This window comes from Monodon monoceros, unplaced genomic scaffold (assembly GCF_005190385.1).
Source record: "Monodon monoceros isolate NGI ecotype Baffin Bay Population unplaced genomic scaffold, NGI_Narwhal_1 Super_Scaffold_12, whole genome shotgun sequence".
Lineage (NCBI taxonomy): Eukaryota > Metazoa > Chordata > Mammalia > Artiodactyla > Monodontidae > Monodon > Monodon monoceros.
Genome location: NW_021703768.1, coordinates 91,237,600 through 91,246,326, shown reverse-complemented (window position 1 = coordinate 91,246,326; position 8,727 = coordinate 91,237,600).

The window sequence follows — 8,727 nt, the reverse complement described above, 5'->3', positions numbered from 1 at the left end:
CCCTGAGCTTGACAATGGCTGTCAGGTGCAAAGCCTTCTGCCCTACCTGGGTTCTGAAGGGGCTACAGGATGTGTCCTCATTTGGCCAATGGAGTCTGAAGACTGGCAGTGGAGAGGCCTCAGGCAAGAAACTGAGCCCTGGGATTACTGGCGAGATTTTGGCCTTTGGAGAGCCTTGGTCCTTCTGTAGGAACTACCGGTCAACTTGGCTCTGGAATAGCTATTAGGGATACAAACATGAGTAATGCTCATGTGAGCAGAATAGCATATTCTCTTGCTGTGGACAAAGAACGCCTGGATTTAAGTCCTGACTCCATTGCTTCCTAGTAGTAAAAGCTTGGGTAAGTTTCTTAACTCTTCTTTTATAAAATGGAGGTAACAGTGTATAGATCAAAAGGTTGTTATAATAGGAATCCTTAATTGTTATAAAATGCTTAGAACAGGACCTGAAACAATATGGTCAAAAAATGTTGCCTTTCTGTCTCTTTAGCCTGACACTAGTTCTGTAGCTGAGAATGGAAAGGAAAGAGGCTTCCTTAGGAAGAAGCCATGCTGGTCTATCATCAACTCACAAGAGTACATAATGCCATGTCTCCCACCATTTTCTTGATTCTACTGCTGTTTGTATACCCAACAAGTCAATTTGAGCCCTGAAGGCAATAAAAGTCAGGGTCCAAAGGGACCCATCATCAGATGGAGGAAGAACAAGCATAGCTTGTGCTTCCCAGTAAAAGGTAGCTCCTGGGATCAGAACTTCTGATGGGGACAGGCCACATATTTAACACCATTAACAACAAAATAATAAGAGCACTTAAGGATATACTTTCTGGAAATAAGAGGTATGGTTTTTAATCTTTTGAAAAATGCAATGCATAATATGAAATGAACAGAATGAGCTGTGCTGAGAATTGGATTACTGTCATGGAAAATCAAAGTATAGAAATGTTTCAAAAATGGAGCAAAAATTAAAAGAGATATAAACCCTGAGGGAAGAAAGAAGTGATTTGGAGAACACATGAAAGTTTAAATAAGCAAATGATAGGTGATCCAGGACAGAAAGAAACCAGGGAAGAGAAGCGATAATTAAGTACTAGAGAAAAATTCCCTGGCTTTAAGAGAGATTTGATTCTGCAGGTTAAAAGTGATCACTGAATTTGAGCAAGATTGACTTATACAAAATAACATCTATTTTAAAAAAATGGTTCTAACGAACCCAGGGGCAGGACAGGAATAAAGACGCAGAGGTAGAGAATGGACTTGAGGACATTGGGAGGGGGAAGGGTAAGCTGGACGAAGTGAGAGAGTAGCATTGACATATATACACTACCAAATGTAAAATAGATAGCTAGTGGGAAGCAGCTGCACAGCACAGGGAGATCATCTCGGTGCTTTGTGACCACCTAGAGGGGTGGGATAGGGAGGGTGGGAGGGAGACACAAGAGGGAGGAGATACGGGGATATCTGTGTACATACAGCTGATTCACTTTGTTATACAGCAGAAACTAACACAACATTGCAAAGCAATTATACTCCAATAAAGATGTTTTTAAAAAAAGATAACATCTATGTGTATTATGATAAAATGCTTGAATCCCAAAGATAAAAAACAAAACATCATAAGCTTCTAGACAGAAAGAATTGGTTACAAAGGAAAAAAGAACAGACTGACATCCGATTTCTTGCCTGTTATTGTGGAATCTAGATGGCATTTAAGTAACATCCACAGGCTAGTGAGAGAAAAGAACTGTGAACCAATAAGCAAGAATTCACAGAAGGTATCAGCACACATCTCATCTGAGAATACATAATAAAGAACTTTAGCCAAACGAGTGAATCAGAACAGAAATCTTAACATAAGCAAAGGTGAAGGAGAAAAAAATGCTGATGAAAAATGATTTTTGCAATATATGGGAAAGTGACTCAAAATAATTTAGGGCTTTGAAATAAAATGACACACTCTAAAATAATACAAAAGAACAGTTTAGAATTAAAATACAAAATAATTTCACCAAAACTTTTGTGTTGAGAATGAGGAGAAAGGAAGAGAAGTAATAGAATTCCAGTCATGGCTTGGGGAGAGTAGGGAATTAGAACACTAATCCATCTAACGTTGGGGGAGCAGGGAGGAATCAGATGTGCCTTGGTTGGGGGACTGTCTCCATTCAGATTGCATTCAGCTACACAAAATGAAATCTGACTAAACAGGGCCTTGTATTTCTCATGTAACAGAAGTTGGGAGCAGGCAGTGCAGCAAAGTTTCCCACCGCCAACAAGGGCCTGAACTGCATTCCCACGGCCCCTATTCTTGTGGCTGTTGTCATAATGATCACAAGGTGGCTGTTCCACCTTCAGGCATGATATCTACATTTTAGGCATGAAGAATAGGAAGGGCAAAGGGCAAAAATACATGCCAGCTGAGTATATATACTATTGTTCTCCCTAAAGCCCCAGCCAATAGATTTCTGCTTATATATCATTAGCCAGGAAGTAGTCCCCTGGCCACTCCTAGTCTAAAGAAAGCAGGGGAAATCAAGTTTGCAACACTCCCTTCTCCCCCAAAGAAATCTGCATTTTGATTAGTACAGAAGGAGAGAATGTTATAGGTGGGTAGGTAACTACCACTGGCCACAAAGGGAACAGTTAATATTTTGCTTTTATATCACAAGTGAGAATTTCCGTTTGCAATAGGAAGGTAACCCCTAGTGCAATGGAAACATAAAGCTGAACTTTCAAATTAACAAGAGAAAAAAAGAGAATAAAGTGTAGTTTGATCATACCAGGAGAAACAGGGAAAGTAAAGAAGGAAATAATAAAATAAAAAGTAAATATTAATACTGCAGGAAGTATATAAATTCTTACTTCACATATGAGAGAGCCAAATTGTTCTAATTTTGTTTAAAAAACAAAACCCCAACCTTGAGGGCATTATGTTAAGTAAAATAAGTCAGAGAAAGACAAACACCATATGATCTCATTTATATGTGGAATCTAAACAACAACCAACTAACCAAATAAATAAACCCCAAAATGGAACTCACAGATACAGAGAACAGGTTGCTGGTTGCTAAAAGCAGTGGGTAGGGGGTGGGTGAAAAGGGTGAAGGGGGTTAAAAGGTACAAACTTCCAGTTATAACATAAATGAGTCCTGCGGCTGTAATGTACAGCATGGTGACCATAGTTAACAACACTGTAATGTGTATTTGAAAGCTGCTAAGAGAGTAGATCTTAAAAGTTCACATCACACACACAAAAAGAATTTGTAACTACGCGTGCTAATGGATGTTAACTAGACTTATTGCGGTGATCATTTTGCAATATTTACAAATATCAAATCATTATGTTGTACACCTGAAACTAATATACTGTTAAATGTCAGTTATAACTCAATAAAAAAAGAAAAACCAAAACCAAAACCCAACTATATGTTATTTGTAAGAACTATACCTAAAGCAATACATTTTAAAATGATAATAAAATGACAGAAAAATAATTACTAGGCAAATATAAATAAAAAGAATAAGAGTGAATACATATATGTATACATACATATATAAAATAAGGTACAATTTAAAAATAACAATCATTACTCAGCCAAAAGGGCCATTATATAATAAAAGGCACAAAAAAAAAAAAAGAAAAGGCACAATTTTTGAACACAATGTAATAGGCTACTTGTATGCATCAAAAAAACGCAGTGACTAAAAACACATGGTAATAACTGTTATAACTATAAAACTGAAAATTATACAGGGAGATTTTAATATATCACTTTAAGAATTAGGCCAATCTAATAGAAAAGAAGCTTATTTTCCAGTAGAGTTATTGGGAATAAAGGAATGAAACAGACAAGCAGACAGCAATTATAGCATAGGGAAATAATTGCTATGATAGAAATGAATACAGGCTGTCCTTAACCCAATTTCCTTTCTAGTAGATGCTACACACACAAAGTAGGTTAAACAAGAATGGTGTCTGCCTTCTAGGAGTTCACGATTAGGTAAATTACATTCTGGGACATTTTTCTGTTCCTAAAGTTTTCCCTGGTTTAAAAGTGAAGATTTAATGAGTACATCATCAAAATAACTTATGATAAATATACATGATTTTACTAAATAAAACATTTAAAAAAGTGATTTCATTTTTAGATCATTTATATCATTTTATTAAATATTTTTAATGAAATAAATGTCTGGGAAAAAATACTTATCTAATTAGTCATTGTTTCTCATTTATACCTGAGTGTGTGAGAACAGTTGTCCACAGGTTCTTTAAAATAACCACTGTTCCAGGATGAGTGTTGATATGTGACATTTGCTGTTGTAAGCATCTGCTTGACAGAAGTTCTGAGGGGCTCCCAAGATTGTGATTTCATCACTTAGTTCACCCACTGCTCCTTTCCTACCATGTACTTCTAATGCTCCCTTCCTCCTCCAAATTTAACCACTTTCAGTTTTTTCCTGAACTTATTCTGATATAGTTACTGTTATAGTTCTGAAGAGTACTCATTTGTGATTTGAATATGTAAGAGTTAATGGAGCATATTGAGACCTTGAATATTACAGTAAAGAGAACTGTGAATTACATAATCCAGTTGAAACAGTGCCTTGGTAAAATGTCAGCTTAGAAAGATGCTTGTGTATATAAAATATATACACAAAATTACTCACAAAAACCTATGTGTACAACAATTAGATACGAAATTTTTAAAATATATGTCATGTTACATGAGACTATAATTTCATCTCCGCATCTCAGATTCTGAATTTATTCCCTCCTGATTGCCTTACTTCTTACAGCTCAGTGAATGCTGATCATTAAAAATCATTTAGCTGTCTTTCAGAGCATTGCTGAAACTTTTCATTCTTTGAGTCTGATACTGGCAAGCTGATAATTAAATAAACGTCTCTGACAGTGACTTTCACTGAAGGTTGTACCATATCCTAGGGAGAATTCTGTAGATCTGAGGGGCCATTTTGAGTCATTGCAGTGATTGAGGAGTCCTAATTGAATTTAGTGGATAGGGCGAGTTGTTAAAGGTTCTGCAATACAGGGAACATTGAAGAACTGCCTCACATGAACATAACTTTCCAATACCCCTCCAGATGCTTATGCAATTGAAAGGCCAATTTATAACCAAATGAGCTTAAAATATTTGACATATAAACACATATAAAAATTTAAAATATAATAATAAGGTATTTTCTCATGGTTTTAATATTTTTCAAGAATGCAACTAGAATGTTTACCATCATTTCAGGAAATTATTTTATGGAGAACAATGTTGTTTCTGGTTTTAAGTTGACAATACAATACACCACCATTGACCTACATACTTACTCTTAGTTCACAGGCAAACATGTAACAGAGGAGATTGATTCTCATTCTAACAGATTTAGAGCTAAATAGTTTCAAATTAGCAGAGACATATGACACATGGGAATCTTACCAATTCATTAATAAAAGGTTTTTACATTTTTCATACTAATAACCTCCTATGTAATTTTAAATTATAGTGCAGGATAAATCTAGGTAAATTACATATTAAAATTATTTCTTTGGAGTTACTTGTTACTCTTACTTTTTTCCTGTCCCCAGTCTACCACACAACCTCTCTGTGGTCCCTGGTGCTTCTACTGTTTCAGTCCACCCTCTCTCCTTGGCCTCCAAAAATCCAAGACTGAAGTTAATTGCCTGTAACGGTCTGATATGTTATCCCCATGTTAACTGAGGTTAGTTTACTTTTATTGTATTCAAATAAGTCTTGTCTGTTATTACTTATCCCAATGCTAGGTTATATTTTTATGTCCTCTGTATCTCTGCTCTATGATTTTCCTGTGTTCTCATACTGAAAGTGTCAGATCAACTTCTCATAAATCCAGATTTATTCCTTATGATAAAGGGCAAATATTTGGCTTCATTATGTTTTCTGCTGTTGTAATCTTAATTAATAGTTACATATTGAAATAGATATATATTTTTATGAACTATTTTACATTTTAAATAGAGTTAGGACATTATATTGGTTTTTCAAAAGCATATTTTTTAGGTTTTAGTATCTCTAAATTTAATTAATTTAATTAATTTCCCCATCACCTTTATTGGAGGTAATTTTCTTTTGAGCCTGAATTTCCATAGCACTATTTTAATGCAAATATATATATATATATATATATATATTTGTCATAATCTTTCTACTTTGTATTATGGCTATTTATATACATGGCTTAATTTATCATACGAGTTCATAAGCTCCTTGAGGGCAGGATATTTGCTTTAATTTATTATCCCTCCACTATGTGCTTACCTTGACCAAATAAATAAATAATCTGCAATCTACTAGAAGCCTGAATTCCTGGGAATTCTGAACACAAAATAATTACTATTTTCAATATTAAAATTAGCTAACTACTCTTAAATTTAATTGGGCTTAAACTTGACATATATAACATATATGCATACTAAATAAAAACTCCAATACAAAAATACTGAAATTTAGAAGGAAAAATATTAGTGTTTCATGTACAAATATTTAGATCTTTTGATAACACTTCTGCTGAAATTTAAGTATGGTGCAAATTTCTAAAGGATGTTTCCAATAAAAAGAGAAAGAGTCCTATTAATATCACTGTGGAAAGATCACATGGTCCAACAGAGAAATGGATATTTCACAAAGGAAGATGCTATATGGATTAATGGGTAGGTGGAAACATCTAGTCTAGTTCTTTCTTTAGCACAATGCTGTAACAAACTGTACTTGAATGCAGAGCATTTATTAGAGCAAATTCTCTTTCCAGAATATCAAGGATTTTGTGTACTTCTAATTCCTTTCTGTCTTGAGCTTCTGAGCCTCATAAAATAAAAATTACTTTTAGGATAAAAAGCAATTAAAATCAGACCCTCAGGTTATATCTCACAAGTTTATAGTGGACCAGCCTTGGGAGAGTATAACCAGAGAGATAGTGAATGGGGAACATCCAGTGGCAGCCACATCAGTAACAGCCTCAGGTCTTGCCAAACCCACTCTGAAGTACCACACACAGATTCTGTAAGGTAAGGCATAGTCAGTACTAACCACCAAGAGGATTGTCCCAATACTTTTAATAGAGAAAGTGTACAACTTGCCAAAAAGGATGAAAATCTAACAGAAAGTTTTAGTAATTAGGCCTTTATATCTTAATGAAAACTCATACTAAAAAAATTTAGTCATTTCATGTTTTAAATTTTTATCATGTTGTACATTATTTAAAATGTACATTTCTCTCCCAATGCCCCCAAAATAGGATTGCAAGTCAAGATTTTTTCTATTTTGGATATTTTACTGCTATCTACATTAGTAAGCGTTTAAAATTTGTACACCTTTTCCTTGACTTATTAAATAATAAATGTATCAGTCAGGATCCATTTATGAAAACAGAACCACACAGTCATTTTAACAGAATAAATTTAATTTAAGGAATTGGCTAAAGAGTTATTGGGCGACTGAAAGGTGAAAGGAAGCACTGAAGTAACAGATAAAGGAATTCAAGAAAGCAGCTTCTACCATTAGACCTAGAGGAACAAAGAGAAAGGATGAGGTTATTAGAACTGACCAGTTGGTGTTGGTATCCCAGGAGCTTCGGAAGAGAGACCTGCAGAGTTGGGACTCAGAAGTCTAAGGAAGGGCCACTGAAGGGGCAGCTGCAAGCTGGTGCCAATATCTCTGAGGAGGCAAATGAAACTGTTCTGGGAGCATGGGAAACAAACTGTTGCTGCCATGACACTGACATGAACAGGAAGCAAAAGCAGAAGGAGCAAGTCCCCTTTCCTGCTTCTAGTTTTTCCTTCTGCCTCTTGGGCCCCCAATTTGACAGGGAGCCAGATGGCAAAGAAAAATGTGGCTTGCAAAGTTTTAGCCCAAGAATCATACAAAAGAGTAGAGAAGGTTGGGCTTGAAGCTAAGAGATAAAAGCTAATAATCAAAAAGTATCAGTAATTATACTTTTACATCTTAATGGACATGCATACCTCAAAAATTTAATCATTTAATGTTTTAATTCTTCATTATTTCTGCATTATACCAAATGCAATCCCCCCAAAAAGATTAGAATTGCAATTAAACTTTTTCATTAATATCACATTAATGAATTTATAAAATGTGATGCTTTTTCTTTGCCTTGTAATAAATAATGGATTACCTGTGTCATAACTTTAAGTTGACAATGACACCCTGAATTATCTTTTGTTTTATGACACTGTGTTAAAATTTCTTGATTAAATTACAACCCTGCAACCAATCTCTATATATTAATTAATCTCTAGATTCTTCTTCAAATACTAGTACTAGTTATAAAAGGAATATTATAAAAATTATAACATGATATAATTTGGGATCAATTAGGAAGTGTTCTTTATAAATAAAAATATACAAATGTTTTATTTCCCAGTTTGACTTTCAAATATATACATAATGTTTTTTTCTGTCAAGCTTCATACTTTGAAATAAATAGTAAGAGTATGACCTACCATTATCACAATTCTCTCTCCAAATATAGCTATGTCCTTAGTGGTGGTTTGTAATGTATATTAGGCGTATAGCCTAATCCATAAATGATGGAATAACAGAGCCTCAGAGTTGGAGGGGACCTTAATAACAATGATCTAATATAATTTAAAAAATCTCTTCATAATGCAATAAAATTTATTAAGTATTTGTTCTTCCTATGCACAATGCTATATGGTTTATAGGC